At 40.6% G+C, this 20,196-nt stretch overlaps 1 pseudogene; it reads left to right on the top strand.

Annotated features, from left to right (window-relative positions):
- Nucleotides 1–19,117: 19,117 nt before the first annotated feature.
- On the top strand, nucleotides 19,118–19,729 carry LOC105499336 (chondroitin sulfate N-acetylgalactosaminyltransferase 2 pseudogene; annotated as a pseudogene).
- The last annotated feature ends 467 nt before the right edge of the window (nucleotides 19,730–20,196 follow it).

The raw sequence follows: 20,196 nt of genomic DNA, 5'->3' as shown, positions 1-20,196 counted from the left end.
TCTCTTGCCCAGAATGGAGTGCAGTGGCGAGATCTCTGCTCACCGCAGCCTCTGCCTTCCAGGGTCAAGCGATTCTCTGCCTCAGCCTCCTGAGCAGCTGGGATTACGGGCACGTGTCACCATGTCCAGCTAATTTTCGTATTTTTAGTAGAGACGGGGTTTCACCATGTTGGCCAGGCTGGTCTCGAACTCCTGACCTCAAATGATCCACCAGCCTTGGCCTCCCAAAGTTCTGGGATTACAGGCATAAGCCACCGCACCCAGCCACCTAACATAGTATTTACATCTCCCCAAATGACATTAACTGTACACAACCTGGAGTTGCTAGTCACCTCTTATCACTAATTTTATAAGCTGCTTCAAATTGAAAGACTCATCACCATCTCCCCAGTTTACCATTTCTTAGGCAGTAGTTTTCATAGTTCAATTCATATAAGAATCACTGGAGGGCAGAGAAGGGCTACTTGCAGACTCCAGGGTGCCAACTTTTGAACAATGCAGGTGGTCAGAGAACTGACTATACTTCGAGAAAAACTGTCCTAGGGATAGCTCTACAGTCTATTCCTAGTACAGTTTCATCCATCATCCTAGTATTGATTTCAAAAAGGTTTGTAGCAGTTTACACCTCTGTGGCATGGGCCAGAGTTAAGCTTAACTTCAGAGTCATTCGCACACAAGGATCTGTCTATGACACCAAGGCTCTGGATTTCCTTGGGCTGCAAACAAAGAATATTACTTCCCTAATATAATTCAGTAATAATGAAACTATGTGCACACATTTTCATATTCTTCCTTATTGGGTACATTAAGCACTTGTTGGACCTTAAGGTGCTCAATCTTATGGTCAAGAAGAGGAGATACTCCAGCAGTGCCAAGAGGAGAAAAGGATTCTCCCTAGACTACATCATGATGACTCAATGGACGAGTTAAGAGTAGAAAGCAATGGGAAAGATCATGAATCTGGGCCATTACCACATCACCTCCCTAGCACTCCTGCCTCACTGATTTGCCTTTACTACTAAAGAAAGGATCTCGAAACCATAAAGGACTTTGGTTTTAATTTTAAAAGAAAAAAGTAGTTATTATTAGAGCAGTTATTAGTAGTGTCTAGAGCAGCAGAGAAAGTAGGGAAAGTCAGGCTGACAGAGTCAGACCCTAGAAAGAGAAATCAGGTAGACCAGAAAGTGACATTGCAGTGGGCCGGAAAATGCACAGTCCTGCTTGTTGGGACAGAAATCAGGCCATGCCCTATCTCTCTCACAAACAGCAGTGTGGTATAATACAAAGAGCTACATTATGGACTGGAGTAAAACACTGTGGGATTGGCCGGGCGCGGTGGCTCATGCCTGTAATCCCAGCACTTTGGGAGGCTGAGGCGGGCGGATCACCTGAGGTCAGGAGTTGAGACCAGCCTGGCTAACATGGTGAAATCCTGTCTCTACTAAAAATGTAAAAATTAGCTGGGCGTGGTGGCATGCTCCTGCAATCCCAGTTACTCAGGAGGCCGAGGCAGGAGAATCGCTTGAACCCAGGAGGCAGAGGTTGCAGTGAGCTGAGATCATGCCACTGCACTCCAACCTGGGCAACAGAGCAAGACTCTGTCTCAAAAAGAAAAAAAAAACAAACTGTGGGATTTAGTCTTGAATCTGCCTTTAACTCTTCATGTAATCTTGGGTTTCTCTGGAATCTCTAAGATCTCTTCTAGCTCTAACATCCTGTGACTCCCTATTTAAGCATGGCAAATTGATTCTACACACAGCACTGTGGTTATACAGCCACTTGAACAGGTCAATCGCCAAAGTGTCCTAACCAATTTCTCGTAAAGATATACTCTCACATGTGAAATATGTATACTCATGTTGATAATCACCAAAGTTGAGATGCAATGCAAATACCCATCAATAAAGAACTGCTAAAACACATTCTGGTACATCTGCAGTAATTATGAAATACTTAGATTCCACACAGTGCTGCCCTACAGCCATAAAGAAGCTCTGTATGTGCTGATATGAAATGGTCTCCAGTATGTATTAAAGGAAAAAAGCAAGGTGCAGGATATCATTTATGGTATGCTACTATTTGTATAAAACTTAAGGATATAAAGAAAAAAATATCAGGTTATACATATACATACATGTACAGAAGATCTCTGAAAGGATACACAAGAAACTGGTCACTGATTGCCTCCAGGGAAGAGAAATGGACAAGTAGGGAGATGGCAGGGAATATATGTATTAATCTTGTCAAAATATTAAAATAAGAATCTTAACCAACTGTGTCATAGACCTCTCTTTTTCAACTATCTAACAGAACTTAAGAGATCAAAGTTAGGAGTGACTTTGTTTCTGAAAGCAGAAAGAAGATTTTGAGGCAACGTGTTGGCTCAGCCTGGCTCAGAAGTGTGTAGATAGCTATCATGGGTCTTAGCTGTTTCCTTCCCTCCCCGCCCTTGACTTGCAGGTGCATCTTGAGAGTTGCTTCAGGCAGCTGACAATACAAAGGAAACTGGAGAGGCTAGAAGCCTCTGTGTCAGTGAGGCCTGGAAGAAGAGTAAAGCAGCAACCAGAAGTTCACATATTTCCAAGTAAGGCACCTGAAAAGACTTTCTCACTCCTTCAGAAACCTGTTGCCGCACCTCCAGGGTAAGTCACGGGATCAGCTGACACCAGGCCACATGCCCAGATAACAAATCAAATTTTATTTCCACTATCAGTCCCCCTGAAGAGCAAAAGAGTGTCTGTTCTTTTCTTCAGAAATAAATATGACAAATAGCATCCACTGAAAGCTAGTAGCAATCTAAAAAGGACAAAGTTTAAAAAGATATATCATTCATAGCCAAGCACTAATCACAGATTAACACAATTAGTGGGAAAAACAATTCATCCTGTTTAGACTTATTTTATGAAGGATAATCATATATAAAATTAACTGAAGCATTATGCTTTGAAATACAACTCATTCAGCAAAAAGTCTAGAACTCAGTTTTAACATACCAAATGGACACATTTAACATGTTTTTGTGTGTGTGAAAGGTAATTGACTGGTTTTAACTATTATACAAACTGTAATGAACTAAAGGGCTCTTTAGTTTAAATAATATTAATACCAACATTTATTGAGTGCTTACTATGTGCCAAGTACTGTTGTGAGCCCTTTATGATCTAATTTAACACCTGCAATGCCCTTATGAGATAGGAGCTATAATCATCTCCAGTTTATAGAAAAGGAAGTTGAAACACAGAAAAGTTATGAAAACTTGTCTAAGCTAAAGTCACTTAAGTAGTAGAGCTTGGATTTGAACCAAGGAAGTCAGGCTTTGGGCCCTGGGCCCTAGTCATTTAAAACAGCAAACAAATTGTGTTGAAAATTAAAATATGGCCTGCAGGGAAATTTTAGGGAGTCAGTTTGACAATTCCAGGGGTACCAGCCAGAAAGAAAATCTGAATTTGTGAAGTTCATATCTGAACTACTTTAACAGTCACCTAACTGGTTTCCTTACTCTAGATTCTACATCCTACACTGTCCCCCCCTATTGAGCTTCCTAAGATACCACTATTATCACATCACTCCCTTCACTTACTTAATAAGACTCTCTTCATCAAAAGCTCCCATGGGCTCCTTTCTGTTTATCTAATAGATCTCAAACTTGAATGTGCATCATCAACATCTGGGGAGCTTGCTCAAAATACTGATTTCTTAGGCTCCAACCCAGAAAATTTGATGTAGTAGGTCAAGGTGGGGACTGAGAATCTATGTTTTTTTTTTTTTTTTTTTTTTTTTTTTTGTTGTTGTTGTTTGTTTGTTTTTGAGATGGAGTCTCGCTGTGTCGCCCAGGCTGGAGTGCAGTGGCCGGATCTCAGCTCACTGCAAGCTCTGCCTCCCGGGTTTTTACGCCATTCTCCTGCCTCAGCCTCCCGAGTAGCCGGCACTACAGGCGCCCGCCACCTCGCCCGGCTAGTTTTTTGTATTTTTGAGTAGAGACGGGGTTTCACCATGTTAGCCAGGATGGTCTCGAACTCCTGACCTCGTGATCCGCCCGTCTCGGCCTCCCAAAGTGCTGGGATTACAGGCTTGAGCCACCGCGCCCGGCTATGTTTTAAGCAAGCCTGGAAAAACATCGGCCTATGTAGACAGCCCAAACTCTGTGTGCTAGCATTCAAGACTGTCCATGACCTGGCCCAAACACGACTAACTCCCAATATGAGTGCTCTGTTTTAGAATAGTCATTGTCCTCAAACTTCTCATGTAGGAGATATTTTTTAACTGCAAACATTTGCCCATACCCTCCAACCCATCAGAACAACCTCTTGCCTTCTTTCCTCCTAGCCACTGTACATCCCTCCAGCTTAAGCCCAAGTGTCACTTACTTTATAAGACTCTCTTTAAATTTTCCGGCCCAGTGGATATCATTTGTTTTCTGAATAATTAAGTCTCTACTGTCTGACCCTAATTATTTTGGTATTTAACTGGTCTCATGAGTATATGCCTTGCTCCCCTAATAACAATGATGGTTTTTTCAGGGCAGCTAGAGCTATCCATTAGGGTAGCCACAAGCTACATATGGCTGTTTAAACTTAAGCTAATTAAGATTAAATACAATTAAAATTTCAGGCCTGGCGTGGTGGCTCATGCCTGTAATCCTAACACTTTGGGAAGCCAAGGCGGGTGATCACCTGAGGTCAAGAGTTCGAGACCAGCCTGGCCAACATATAGTGAAACCCCATCTCTACTAAAAATACAAAAATTAGCTGGGCAGGGTGGTGCACGCCTATAATCCCAGCTACTTGGGAGGCTGAGGCAGGAGAATTGCTTGAACCCAGGAGGCAGAGGTTGCAGTGAGCCAAGATTGCGCCATTGCACTCCAGCCTGGGCGACAGAGCCAGACTCTGTCTCAAAAAAAAAAAAAAAAAAAAAAAAAATTAAAATTTCATTTCCTCAGTCACACTAGAGCACTAGCATATTTCAAGTGCTCAATAGCCACACGTGTAGGGATAGCACAGATATAGAAGATGTCCACATCACAGAAAGTTTTAATGGACAAGCACAAAGAGTCTGTTGTGGCTGTTACAGCTGCAGCTACCTTCTTACATATTCTCCCAATAAACATTGCTTCCTGTGAACTTAACTAAATATGTATCCTGAGAACAAAAAGTGATGGGATTTCTTTTTAAACTCTGATTCCCATTTCCAGTAAAAAATAAGGAGCTCAGAAGATATGTTTCAAATGTAAATATCATTCATCATTTCTTTTCTTTCTTTTTTTTTTTTTTTTTTGAGACGTGGTCTTGGCTCACTGCAACCTCCGCCTCCTGGGTTCAAGCGATTCTCCTGCCTCAGCCTCCCGAGTAGCTGGGATTACAGGCACATGCCACCATGCCCGGCAAATTTTTGTATTTTTAGTAGAGATGGGGTTTCACTATGTTGGCCAGGCTGTTCTTGAACTTCTGACCTCAGGTGATCTACCCGCCTCGGCCTCCCAAAGTGCTGGGATTGCAGGCATTAGTCACTGCACCCGGCCTATCACTCAGCATTTCTAATCAAGCCTCAGAACCCTTGCCTTCTCTCAATTCTCATCCTTCTGGACGTCTCTGCTGCATTTGGCATTCTGTAGACCAGACTTCCCTCTCCTGCTCAAAATGCTCTCCTCTTTTGCTTCTCTGATACTGTAACAACAACAAGAAGAAAGAGCATCACTAATTTATTAATTATTTACTTACCTTGTGCCAGGCACCATGCCAAACACTTTACATACCTTAACAACCATATTAGGTAAATACTATTATTATCTCCATTTTACAGATGAGGTATATGAAGTTCAAAGAGGTTAATTGATCTGCTCAAGGTCACTGCAATAGAGGTATTAGGACTAGAACCCAAACATCTTCCGAGGCTCTCCTCATGAGTCATTACTAGATCAAATGCATAAAAAAAAGCAGGTCAGATCATCAAAGAACAGAAACAATCCATTCAAGAGAGTCTCCTCTTTTATTTTCCCCTTTTTGTCTGCCCTTCTAAAACTCTCTTTCTTACTCTATCTCACATACCCCTCTGGTAGATTTTTGAGGTCTTAACAGCCTGGGGAATTTAAAGGCAATTATTAGATAACTGACAAAAAAGTAACCACAGTCGATCCGGGACAGCAGGGGCCATATACTTACTGCCTTTCATTTTCCAGAATTTTGTCTTATCCTATACCCTGTAGACCCTGTACATGAAAACCTATGTTGCTCAGAAGTTAGAATTTTGATCCAACTACCATGCCAATAGTCCATTTTAATCACACTGGAGGCCATTTATAGCTTTTTGGTTCTCTGGGGTTGCCTCTGTGTCCAGCAGCTTCTGCCAGAGCTAGTCAAACACGACTGAGAAGTGCTAGAGGAGTTCAGCTTTAGGCTGGAACAGTCACCAGCTTACTAGTGTTTCACATTACCTTGTTTACTGATACCCTTAATCAGGTCAAATTCAGCATTCCTGGCCAGTAGACAGGGGTTGAGAATGTGGAAAAAAAAAAAGTTTATAGCAACCTTGCCCCCTGCCTTCATGTAAAAGAGATACTAACTCCACTCCCCCAAAACTCACCAGGCTCCCATAACATGTTCTGAGCTATACAAAGCCTAGCTACAGGAGACAAGAAGCCAAGTTAATGACCATGCAGACCATTTAGATTTTGAAGCCTCTATTACTTAGGCTAAGGAAGAATAAGCAAAACTGGCTTCTCATCCTAGTTATGCAACTAACTGACTCTGTGTGTGTGTGTGTGTGTGTGTGTGTGTGTGTGTGTGTGTGTGTGTGTGTGTATTTAGTAAGAGCTCTTTTCCTTTTACTCTCTATGCATATACCATAAACACTAAATCTATGCATGTACTAGAAACATAAATATTTTTCTTAACTTTCCTTTTACTATATATGCATGTACCACAAATAATATAACCTATAACATAATAGGATATTGTTTTATGTTTTTATACTTTACATTAATACTATTACACAGAATTTTCTATAACTTTTTAACCTTTTTTCCTCAACTGTATGTTTCTGTGTCTTTGTGTGTTTTGTTTTGTTTTGTTTTGTTTGAGTGGAGTTTTGCTCTTGTCTCCCAGGCTAGAGTGCAATGGCACAATCTCGGCTCACTACAACCTCCCCCTCCTGGGTTCAAGTGATTCCCCTGCCTCAGCCTCCTGAGTAGCTGGGATTACAGGTGCCCGCCACCATGCCCAGCTAATTTTTGTATTTTTAGTAGAGACAGGGTTTCACCATGTTGGCCAGGCTGGTCTTGAACTCCTGACCTCAAGTGATCCTCCCACCTTGGCCTCCCAAAGTGCTGGGATTACAAGCGTGAGCCACTGCGCCTGGCCAACAGTATGGTTTTCATATATTTTGCTGTAGCTCTGTGTTGCTACATATAGTTATAATTCATTCATTTTAACTGCTGTATGGAATCCCATCAGATGAATATATCATAGTTGATGTGTTCCTTCTGTTGATGATCATTTAGGTTGCTTTTCATTTCTTACTGTCTCAAACAAAATCTTTCAATGGACATCTACATATATATGTGTATCCTTATGTACATGTGGGAGATTTTCTCTTGGTTAAATATCTAGGAGTGGTATTACTTGGTCATTGGGGTATGCCTAAGTTCAGCTTTGGTAGACACTGCCAAATAGCCTTTCAGAGTAGTTGTACCAATTTATATAATCACCAATAGTGTACAAAAGTTCCAATAAATCCTCATCTTCGCCAATACATGGTAATGTCAGTCTTTTTTCATTTGAGCTCTTCTGATAGGTGTGCAGTAGTATCTCATTGTGGTTTTAGTTTGAATTTCCCTCATCAATAGTGAGATAGAGCACTTTTCATAGATTTACCATCTCATATGCTTTCTTAAAGCAGATATCGGCCGGGCACGGTGGCTCAAGCCTGTAATCCCAGCACTTTGGGAGGCCGAGACGGGCGGATCACGAGGTCAGGAGATCAAGACCAGCCTGGCTAACACGGTGAAACCCCGTCTCTACTAAAAATACAAAAAACTAGCCGGGCGAGGTGGCGGGCGCCTGTAGTCCCAGCTATTTGGGAGGCTGAGGCAGGAGAATGGCGTAAACCTGGGAGGCAGAGCTTGTAGTGAGCTGAGATCCGGCCACTGCACTCCAGCCTGGGTGACAGAGCGAGACTCTGTCTCAAAAAAAAAAAAAAAAAAAAAAAGCAGATATCAACAGAAACAAGAAAAGGGTGGCATGATGGACATGGAGGAGAGGTAGTGACTATGAAATGAGGGTGGGAAGTGAACACTATAGAAAGCAGAGTCTAAGGACACTAAATCAAACTTTTTGTTTTGTTTTGTTTTTTGAGACTGAGTTTCACTCTTGTCACCCAGGCTGGAGTACAATGGCGCAATCTCAGCTCACCGCAACCTCTGCCTCCTGGGTTCAAGCGATTCTCCTGCCTCAGCCTCCCAAGTGGCTGGAATTACAGACGCCTGCCACTACACCCGGCTAATAATTGTATTTTTAGTCGAGATGGGGTTTCACCATGTTGGCCAGGCTGGTCTCGAACTCCTGACCTCAGGTGATCCACCTACCTCGGCCTCCCAAAGTGCTGGGATTACAGGTGTGAGCCACCATGCCCAGCCAAATCAAACTTTTTGAATGCACCAGTTTTTCTGAGAACTAGCCAAGTATACACGAATTCGGGAGTTTCTAAGCACAGTAGTTAATGGTGCATCCTTGAACTCCAACCACAAAAAATTCCTGGCAGTGACCTGAGGCCAAGTTCTCCTTTCCACAACAGCAGCAATTCATGCTGTTTCCTGGCGTCTCTCACCAAGTTATTTTCCCGACTGAATCTCAATGTCCTTGTCTCAAAAATGGCAGCACTGGCTTGTCAGATTCCAGCTAGAAGGCTATATGACATCAGTGTTAAAGAGCACAGAAGGTTAAATGCTCTTTGTACCCCACATCAATCAAACAGAACTTTCTATAGCAGTCTGTAATAGGCAGACTGTAATAGCAACATGGTTTATAGTATTGCTTCTCAAATTTTCTTTTGTTTTCCTTTTTTTTTTTTTAAGACAAGGTCTTGCTCTGTCACCCAGACTGGAGTGCAGTGGTGTGAATGGGGCTCACTGCAGCCTCGACCTTCCTGGGCTCAGGTGATCCTCCTGCCTCAGCCTCCCGAGTAGCTAGGACTGCAGGTTATGCACCACCACGCCTGGGTGATATATATATATTTGTAGAGACAGGGTTTTGCCATTTTGCCCAGGCTGGTCTCAAACTCCCGAACTCAAGTGATCTGCCTGCCTTGGCCTCCCCAAGTGCTGAGATTACAGGCATGAGCTACCGTGCCCAGCCCTGCTTCTCAAACTTTAATATGAATGTGAATCACCTGGGATCTTTCTAAAATGCAGATTCTAATTTAGTAGGTATGAGGTAAAGCCTGAGAGTTTACATTTCTAAGAAGCTCTCCAATGCTGCTAATCTGAAGACGACATATTTATCTTAGAACATGAGCTATGGAGTCAGGCAGACCTGAATTTCAATCCCAGTTCCACTATTTTTAGCTATGAAATCTCGGTAGGCTATTTAATCTCTCTGAGCCTTAGTTTCCTCGCCCATGAAAAGGAGATAAACTGGGAGGCTGAGGCAGGAGAACTGCTTGAACCCAGGAGGCAGAGGTTGCAGTGAGCCGAGATCGGGCCACTGCACTCCAGCCTGGCAACAGAGCGAGATTCTGTCTCAAAAAGAGAGAGAGAGAGAAACAAAATTACCTACTTCTAGGGTTGCTGTGGAGATTAAGTGAAACGATGCACATAAAAACATGCCTAGCAGCCAGGCACAGTGGCTCACGCCTGTAATCCCAGCACTTTGGGAGGCCGAGGCAGATGAATCACCTGAGGTCAGGAGTTCAAGACCAGCCTGGCCAACATGGTGAAACCCTGTCTCTACTAAAAGTATGAAAAATTAGCTGGGCATGGTGGTGGGCGCCTATAATCCCAGCTACTCGAGAGGCTGAGGCAGGAGAATTGCTTGAACCCGGGAGACAGAGGTTGCAGTGAGCCGAGTTGGCGCCATGCACTCCAGCCCGGGCGACAGTGTGAGACTCCGTCTAAAAAGAAAAAAAAAAGAAAAGCCTAGCATGGTGCATGGAAAGAGTAAGTAATTAATAAATGCCACTTATTATTAATATTCCATGAACTGTCACTCTCAACACATCTATACGCTAAAGATTGCAGTTCAGAATAATTATCTGAAATCTCTGCAAGAGCCTACATTAATCAGAGAGAGAGACAGATTGAATCATATTTAGTCATATTTTGTTAGGCTTATTTCATTGGATTCTAATTCTTTGACAATTGAGACCTCATCTGTATCAGTTAGGGTCCTAGCAGGAAACAGATGGCACATTCAAATTAGCATAATTGGTGGAAAGTTTAACAAAAAGACTATCTACAAAGGTGTGGGCAGGGTATAGGAAAACCAACAGGGAGAGAGAATGCATAACTTGGGGCCATTACTACCCTATGCACAAGAGGATGAGGGGAGAAACACATAGAAGAAAAAAGAAGAATGTGATACAGAGAGTCCCCATGAGAGAGCAGTGACCTTTAGTTAAGGGACAGTAGCTAGCCTGAGGCAATCTTCCAAGGAGGAAGCCAGAAATACACACCCTGACCTCAATTTCTTCCCTTCCTGTGATGTCCTGCCAGGGATCTCCACTGCTCAAACCCTACCAGAAGCCAAAATGGGAAAGGAACTCACTGATGTAATCCACATAGTTTGTCCTCCGGGAGCACAGAGCAGGGTATAAAAGGGTGAAGAGCAGATCAGGAGGGTTAAGTAGAAGATACCTGGTACACCACCTGTGACACATATATTCAACTAAAATACATCCAAACCAGAACACTATATTCCTCTGACCAAGCCAAGAGAGAACAGACTACTGTTTCAGACAAGGTTAAGTTCAACTAATTTATCAAGAAATGGGGATCAATAATTTCCAGAGTATCTCCCCATTACATGTCCTATATCATCTAAAACCCAACACAGCTAAAACTGAATTCATCTTCCACTACCAACCTAATTTAGCTTTCCCATTTCCCTACCGTGGTAGCTTTTGGATACACCAGTTTCTCAGCCAGCAACATCCTTTCATTTCCTCTGTGCATATTTACATCTTACTTACCCTTTAAGGTCCAACTCAAATACTTCTCCCTCCTCCAACAGGTCTTTCCCCCAATTACTTTAGCCGCCACTGATTTTCCTTGTGTATGAACTCCCGTGGTAATTTAGTCACTATTGTCAAGTACTGCTATTTAACTGCTTTGTGTATACATATCATCATGCTAATTAAATATTACACTTCTGAAGGGCAGGAACTATGTATTAACTTTCTTTTTCTCCTCATCAAAGGAAAGCAACTTAGACTTATTGCATATAATGAGTATACAATAAACACCTGAAGAATAAAGACAGGGAAAAAAAATAGCAGGGAACCAAATTTCCAATTTCGTTTTTACATGACAGCTTTTCAGAAAAACCCTAGCTCTCTGAGGGCCTGCCTGGCCTTATGTGGAAATCTACAGGTACAAAGGGCAGCTCTGCTTATCATCTATCCACTTGGCATTTTAAAAACAGTCTTCTAAATAACCCTTGAGTTAAACAGAGAATCAAAACAGAAATTACAAACTGCAAAAATAATCAGCAGGAAAATCAGAACCCATCAAAACCTATACTATGCAGCTACAATGGTACTCATAAGAAAGTTGCAGCATTACAATCACTTATTTATTCCAATATATTCAAATGTATTTCAACTGATAATACATGAATTTTTTTTTTTGAGACAGGGTCTGGCTCTGTTGCCCAGGCTGGAGTGCAGTGGCATGATCTTGGCTCATTGCAACCTCCACCTCCCGGGCTCAATCCATCCTCTTACCTCAGCCTCCCAAGTAGCTGGGACTACAAGCACAAGCCACCACGCCCAGCTAATTTTTATATAATACCTAAAATGTCAAAAATACAATAGAAAATCACTTATACCAAGAATCAGGAAAATCTCAACATGAATGACAAAATAAAATCCACAGACTCCAGTGCTGAGCTGACACAGATGTTGGAATTACCTGAAAAGGATTTTCAAGGAATCATTATAAAAATGCTTCAACAAGCAACTTAAAGTATGCTTGAAACAAATGAAAAGAAGTCTTAGCAAAGAAACAGAACATATAAAAAAGAACCAAATGAAAATTTTAGAATTAAAAAATAAAACAATAAAAATTTTAACACTCACTGGATGGGCTATAGCCAAATGAATATGACAGAAGAAAAAATCAGTGAACTTGAATATGGAACAACAAAAATTACCCAATCTGAACAAGAGAGAAAATGGACTAATGAACAGAGCCTCAGGGTCCTAAAGGACAATGAAGAAAAACAGAACATCCATATCACTGGAGTTCCAGCAGAAAAAAAGAAAGACTAGGGGGCTGAAAAAGTTCTGAAAAAATAATAGCTGAAAACTTCTCAAAGGTTAAAATGTTGACACTAGAAGACTGTGGTAAATTACTTATGTATAATGCAATACTTAGAATAACCACTTAAATATTCATATAAAATATATATTCATAACCTATATAAATAAATGAAAATGGAATTATATGCACTAAACAACAGAGCTGCAAAATACATGAAGCAAAAACTAATAGGAAAGTGCAAATACCTAAGTCCACAATTGTACTTAAAACTTGTAACATTTCTCTCTCAACAAATCATGGATCAAAATCAAAAAGGAGACAGAAGGACTGAACACCACCATCAACCATCAAGGTCTAATTGACATTTACAGAATATTTCACCCACCAACAGCAGAGCAGACATTCTTTTAAAGAGCACATGGAATCTTCACCAAAACAGATCATATCCTGGGTCATAAAATAAACCTAAACAAAAGGACTGAAACCATGTTAAAAAAAACTGAAACCATAGAGTATATTTTCTGAGCACAAGTTAAATTAGAAATTAATAACTAAAAGACAATGGGAAAATCTCCAAACATTTGAAAATTAAGCAACACACATAAATATGCCATAGGTCAAAGAAGTCTTAAGGGAAATTTTAAAAGTATATAAAACTGAATGAAAATAAAAATACAATATATCAAAATGTATGGAATGCAGCTAAAGCAGTGGTGATAACAAAATTTATAGGACTAAACACATGAGAAAAAAGAGGACAGGGCTGAGTGAGGGAGCTCACGCCTGTAATCCCATCACTTTGGGAGGCCGAGGCGGGCAGATCACCTGAGGTCAGAAGTTCGAGAGCAGCCTGACCAACATAGTGAAACCCCATCTCTACTAAATATACAAAAAATTAGCCAGGCGTGGTGGCGGGTGCCTGTAATCCCAGCTATTAGGGAGGCTAGGGCAGGAGAATCGCTTGAACTCAGGAGGTGGAGGTTGCAGTGAGCCGAGATCGTATCATTGCACTCCAGCTTGGGTGACAAGAGCGAGACTCCGTCTCAAAAAAAAAAAAAAAAAGAAAAAGAAAAGAAAAGAAAAAAAAGAAAGAGAAAAGGAGGACAGAGGGAGGGAGGGGGACAAAGGTTGAAAAACTACCTATTAGGTACTACATTTGCCACTTGGGCAACAGAATCATTAGAAGCCCAAACCTCAGCATCATGCAATATACCCATGTAACAAATCTGTACATGAACCCCCGATTCTAAAATAAAAAATTAAATTAAATTAAAGAGAATCCCCCAGGGGAAAAAAAAGAAAAACAAAAGAAGGAAAACACTCAAACAAATAATCTGAGTACCCATCCCACCTGAAGAAACTAGAACAACAATAGCAAGGCAAATAGAAGAAAGGAAGTAGCAATGTTAAGAGCATAAATCAAGGAAGTTGAAAACAGAAAAATCATACAGATGATGACTGAAACTAACAGGTGATTCTTTGAGGAAAAAAAATCAATGAAATTGATAAACCTCTAGAAAGACTGACAAAAAATAGAGAAGACACAATTCACCAATATCAGGAATAAAAGAGGATAATAAGAGAATACGATGAACAACTCTGCATGGATAGATTTGATAACTTAGATTAAATAGACCAATTTCTCAAAAAGCACAAACTACCACAACTCATCCAATGCAAAATAGATAATTTGTGAATAGCTTTATAACCATTAAAGAAGTTAAACTTAGAGTTTAAAAATTCTTAAAAGAAAAATATCCAGGCCCAGATGGTTTCACTAAGAATTATACCAAACATTTAAAGAATTAACACAAATTCTTCATAATTTTTGCCAGAAAAAGGGAGTGAATTCCAACTGATTTTATGAGGCCAGTATTACCCTGAGACCAAAATCAGACAAAGACAGTACAAATAATAATAATTAAAATTATACCTCACAACTAATTGTGGTTTATTCTAGGTATACAAGTCTGGTTCAATATTTGAAAATCAATGTAATCCACCTATCAACAGGCTTAAAAATAAAAACCACACGATCATATCAAACAATGTAGAAAAAGCATTTGACTAAATTCAACATCCATTCATGATAAATGCTCTTAGCAAACTAGGAATACAAGGTAACTTCATTAACCTAGTAAAGAATATCCACCGAAAAACTAGAGCTAACATCATACTTAAGGCTAGGGGTGGCAGTGGCAGTGGCATGGGGGCCGCTGTCCTCCACTAAAAAAAAAAAAAAAAGTTGAAGGACAATGCTTTCTCCTTAAGATCAGAAAAAAGGCAAGGGTGTGTGCTTCTCACCACTGTGATTCAACATAGTACTGGAAGTTCTAACTTGCTCAATAAGGCAAGAAAAATGACATAAAGGAATAAATATTGGAAAGGAAGAAATAAAATCGTCCCTATCCTCAGACGACATGACTGTTTATGTAGAAACTCTCAACGAATCAACACACATTAAAAAACAAAACAAAAAAAACCCCTACTGATACACACAACAAATTAGACGGATCTAAAGGGAATTATGTTGAGTGGAAAAGCCAATCTCAAAATACTCCATTTATATAACATCCTTAATGATGAAATTACAGAGATGGAGAACAGATTAATGGTTGCCAAGTTTAGGGACATGGGAGGAGAAGAGGTGAGTGTGACTACAGAGGTAGGAGGATCTTCGTGGTTACAAAAAGTCCTATATCTTTATTTTGTTGGTGGTTACACAAATCTATGCACATGTTAAAATTGCACAGAATTTCGGGACAACTGGATATCCACCTACAAAAGAAATAAGTTGGACTCCTACTTCACATCACATACAAAAATTAATTGAAAGTGGATGACAGGGCTGGGCACGGAGTCTCACACCTGTAATCTCAGCACTTTGGGAGGCCAAGGGGAGGATCACTTGAGGCCAGCTGGGCAACATCGTGAGATCCTGTCTCTACAAAGAGTGTTTTAAAAAGCAGCCGGGTATAGTGGCACATGCTTGTAGTCCCAGTTACTCTGGAGGCTGAGGTCAGGGGATCACTTGAGCCCAGGAGTTCAAGGCTGCAGTGAGCTATGACTGCACGCACTCCAGCCTGTGCGACAAAGTGGGACACTATCTAAAAAAACAAAAACAAAACAAAACAAACAAACAAAAAACACTAAACTAAACTAAAATGGATGAAACGCTCAAGTGTAAGAGATAAAATTTTAAGACTCTAAGAAGAAACAGGCATAAATCTTCATGAACTTGAATTAAGCAGTGGTTCCTTAGGTATGAGACCAAAGACAAGCAAAGAAAAAAAAAAAAAAGATAAATTGGACTTTATCAAAATCAAAAACTTTTGTGCTGCAAATAATACTATTAAGAAAGTGAAAATACAACCCACATAATGGGAGAAAAGTTTTGCAAATCATATATCTGATAAGGGACTTGAATAGAGAATAAATAAATACCTCTTAAGGCCAGGCGTGGTGGTTTATGCCTGTAATCCCAGCACTTTGGGAGGCCGAGGCAGGTGGATCACCTGAGGTCAGGAGTTCAAGAACAGCCTGGCCAACATGGCAAAGCCCTGTCTCACTAAAAATAGAAAAATTAGCTAGGCATGGTGGCATGCACCTGTAATCCCAGCTACTTGGGAGGCTGAGGCAGGAGAATCACTTGAACCCAGGAGGCGGAGGTTGCAGTGAGCCAAGATCGTGCCACTGCACTCCAGCCTGGGCAACAGAGTAAGACTCTGTCTTTAAAAAAAAAAAAAAAAAAAAAACCTCTTAAAATTCAAAATTAAAAAGACAAATTACCAAATTTCAAATGAACAAAAGGCTGAAATAGACATTTCTCCAAAGAAGATATACAAATGGCCAATAAACACATGAAAAGATGTATAATATCATATTAAACATCGGAAACATGCAAATCAAAACCACAGTTAGATGCCACTTCATACCCATTAGGAGTGCTAAAATCAAAATGACAGATAGCTGGGTGCAGTGGCTCATGCCTGTAATCCCAGCACTTTGGGAAGTCAAGGTGGGTGGACCACCTGAGGTCAGGAGTTTGAGACCAGCCTGGCCAACATGGTGAAACCCCATCTCTACTAAAATTACAAAAATTAGCCAGGTGTGGTGGCAGGCGCCTGTAATCCCAGCTACTTGGGAGTCTGAGACAGGAGAATCACTTGAACCTGGGAGGCAGAGGTTGCAGTGAGCCAAGATTGTGCACTGCACTCCAGCCTGGGCAACAGAGTGAGACTCTGTCTCAAAAAAAAAAAAAATTCAAAGATGTGGCAAAATTGGAACCTACATACATTGCTGGTGGGATTGTAAAATAATACAGCTGCTTTGAAACTGATCTGGCAGTTCCTCAAAAGGTTAAGTATGGAGTTAACATATGACCTAGCAATTCCACTCCTAGGTATATAATAAAGAGAAATGAAAATATATGCCCACAAAAAACTTGTACATGGATATTTATCACAGCATTATTCATAATAGCCAAAAAATGGAAGCAGCCCAAATGTCCATCAACTAATAAATGAATAAATATAATGTGGTATATCTATACAATGGAACATTATTCAGCAGTAAAAAATAAATTACTGAAACATGCCACAACATGGATGGATTTTCAAGACAGTTAAGTGAAAGGTGCTTGTCACAAAAGATTACATATTGTATGATTCCATTTATATGATATGTCCAAAATAGGCAATCCATTGAAACAGAAAGTAGATTAGTGTTGTCTATGGCGAGGGTAGGGAAAAAAGGCTAGTGGCTGTTAAGTGATACAGAGTTTGTGGCAGTGGGGGAATGATAAAATGTTTTTAAATTAATGGCAGCGATAGAGGCAAAACTCTTTAATATACTAAAGAACATTGAACTGCACATTTTAAATGGAAGAATCGTATGATATGTGAATTATGTCTCAATAAAACTGTCATTTTAAAAAATGTGGCCTGTGTCCTGGCTACTGGTGCGGGCATGGACAGGAAAAGAAAAAAATTGTTTTAAAATATGCTTAGGCCTATAGACACACAAATGAGTACATGTAAAACTGGTGAAATCTGAATACAGTTTGTACATTTTATCAATGCCAATTTCATAGTTCTGATATCATACTATAGTTACACAAGTGATTACCATTAGCTAAAACTGGGTGAAAGGTACATAGGACTTCCTTGTACTATTTTTACAACTTTCTGTGAATCTATAATTATTTGAAAATAAAGAGTGGCCGGGTTCAGTGGCTCATGCCTGTACTCCCAGCACTTTGGGAGGCTGAGGCAGGCGGATCATCTGAGGCCAGGAGTTCAAGACCATCCTGGCCAACATGGTGAAACCCTGTCTCTACTAAAAATATAAAAATTAGCCAGGCATAGTGGTGGGCACCTATAATCCCAGCTACTTAGAAGGCTAAGGCAGGAGAATAGCTTGAACCTGGGAGGCAGAGGTTGCAGGGAGCTGAGATCATGGCACTGCACGCCAGCCTGGGTGACAGAGCAAGACTCTGTCTCAAAAATTAATAAATAAAGAGTTTTTTTTTTAAAAAAAGCAAAAACAAAAATCCTCAATATGAATGTTTATAGCAGCTCTATTTATAATTGCCGAACATTGGAAACAATCCAAATGCCCTTCAAAGAACAGAATAAACTGTGGGTATATCCATACAATGGAATACAGTTCAGCAATAAAAACAAACCAACTATTTATACACACAATAGCTTGGATGAATTTCAAAGGCATTATGATGAATGAAAAAAAGCCAGCTTCAAAAGTGATTGCACCAAGTCATGGAATCAACCTAACTGCCCATCAATAATAGACTAGATAAAGAAAATGTGGTACATATACACCATGGAATACCATGCAGCCATAAAAAGGAATGAGATCATGTCCTTTGCAAGGACATGGATGGAGTTGGAAGGCATTATTCTCAGCAAACTAATGTAGGAACAGAAAACCAAATACCACATGTTCTCACTTATAAATGGGAACTAAATGATGAGAGATGGACTCATGGTAAGAACAACATACACTGGGCACATGTGAGGAGGTGGGGGGAGGAGTTGCATCAGGAAGAATAGCTAATGCATGCTGGGCTTAATACCTAGGTGATGGGATGATCTGTGCAGCAAATCACCACAGCACATGTTTACCTATACAACAAATCTGCACATCCTGCATGTATACCCCTGTACTTAACATAAAAGTTTTAGAAATTTGTTAAAAAACTTTTTTTAAGTTATTGCACTACTACACTCCAGCTTGTGCAACAGAGTGAGACCCTGTCTCTAAAGCAAAAACCAAACCAAACCAAAACTAAACTAAAATATATATTTCCATTTATATGACAGTCTTGAAATGACAATACTGTCATTAGAGAACAGATTATTGGTTGTCAGAAGTTAGAGGTGAGGGGAGTGGATAAGAGGGTTAGACTGGAGATAAGGGCACGCAGTATGAACTCTTTTTTAAGAAAGCAGACCTTATGGAATATAGACATGTGACCCTCTTCCACCCTTTTGGACCTCTCATGAAAGTGAAGAGCGAGATTATTGACATCATTCATCTCACAGTGGTGTATTTTGGTAATGAAGGACTGTCTAAAGTCAGGTCTAGCCTAGAATCTGTCACAAGTGAGTCTAATTTTCACAATTGATCTCATTGAATGAAGAATTTAATCGTGGATGAGGAGTAAATGTGGGTGCCCGAGCTTGGGACAAGGGAGAGGTCTTGATGTTTTTCTGTGATGTTGATATCTATTTCTCAGCCGAATTCCTTAACAGCTGCCAGTTAAATGCTGAGTCAGGTAAGAAGGTGTTTTACCCTGTGGTGTTCAGTCTTTACAATCCTGCCATTGTTTATGCCAAACAGGAAGTGCCACCACCTGTGGAGCAGCAGCTGGTTCACAAAAAGGATTCTGGCTTTTGGAGAGATTGGCTTTGGAATGACTTGTCAGTATAGATCAGATTTCCCGACCATTGGTGGATTTGACATGGAAGTGAAAGGTTGGGGTGGAGATGTTCGTCTTTATCAAAAATTCTTACATGGTGACCTCATTGTGATTTGGACTCCGTTTCCTAGTCTTTTCCACCTGTGGCATGAAAAGCGCTGTGCTGATGGGCTGACCCCTGAGTAGTACCACATGTGCATCCAGTCTAAAGCCATGAATGAGGCCTCTCACTCCCACATGGGAATGCCGGTCTTCGGGGGGAAACAGAGACGCAGCTTCATAAACAGGCGTACAGGATAAACAGCAAAGCTGTTGGTTGAAATCATAATGCGTTACTGTGTGAACCGCAAACTAGCACTATTTATTTAGCCTTAATTCTACTTCCGGATGCAGTGCTTCTTTTGGAGAAGACATGTTTATTTTTCATGTTCTTTCTGACATTACTTTAGCAGTTCAACTTGATTGAGAAGAAAAAACAAATGTTTCAACATAAAGTCTCTGTTTTGTGAGAATACTGCACTATGGAATAATTGACAAATTGAAATCTGGTATTTGTCCCAAAAGTTGTTTTGAGTTAGTTCTACCTGGTACCCATGTTCTGATTGCATGTGGGATTGCATGGTGTCCTGATTGTATCTGGGTGAAGAGGATGGCATGTGCTGGGTTGCTGGTGGGTGGAGAGCAGCACATTCTTACAGAGGAGATGGAGTGTTATGGGCATAGTGTGTGGACAGGTATCTTCACCTGCCCACCCCTGAGTCAGCCTGCTTGATTTGATAGCTTGAAG

The sequence above is a fragment of the Macaca nemestrina genome, chromosome X (assembly GCF_043159975.1).
Source record: "Macaca nemestrina isolate mMacNem1 chromosome X, mMacNem.hap1, whole genome shotgun sequence".
NCBI lineage: Eukaryota > Metazoa > Chordata > Mammalia > Primates > Cercopithecidae > Macaca > Macaca nemestrina.
The sequence above is the reverse complement of the archived record's forward strand: the minus strand, read 5'-3'. Positions and strand labels throughout refer to the sequence as shown.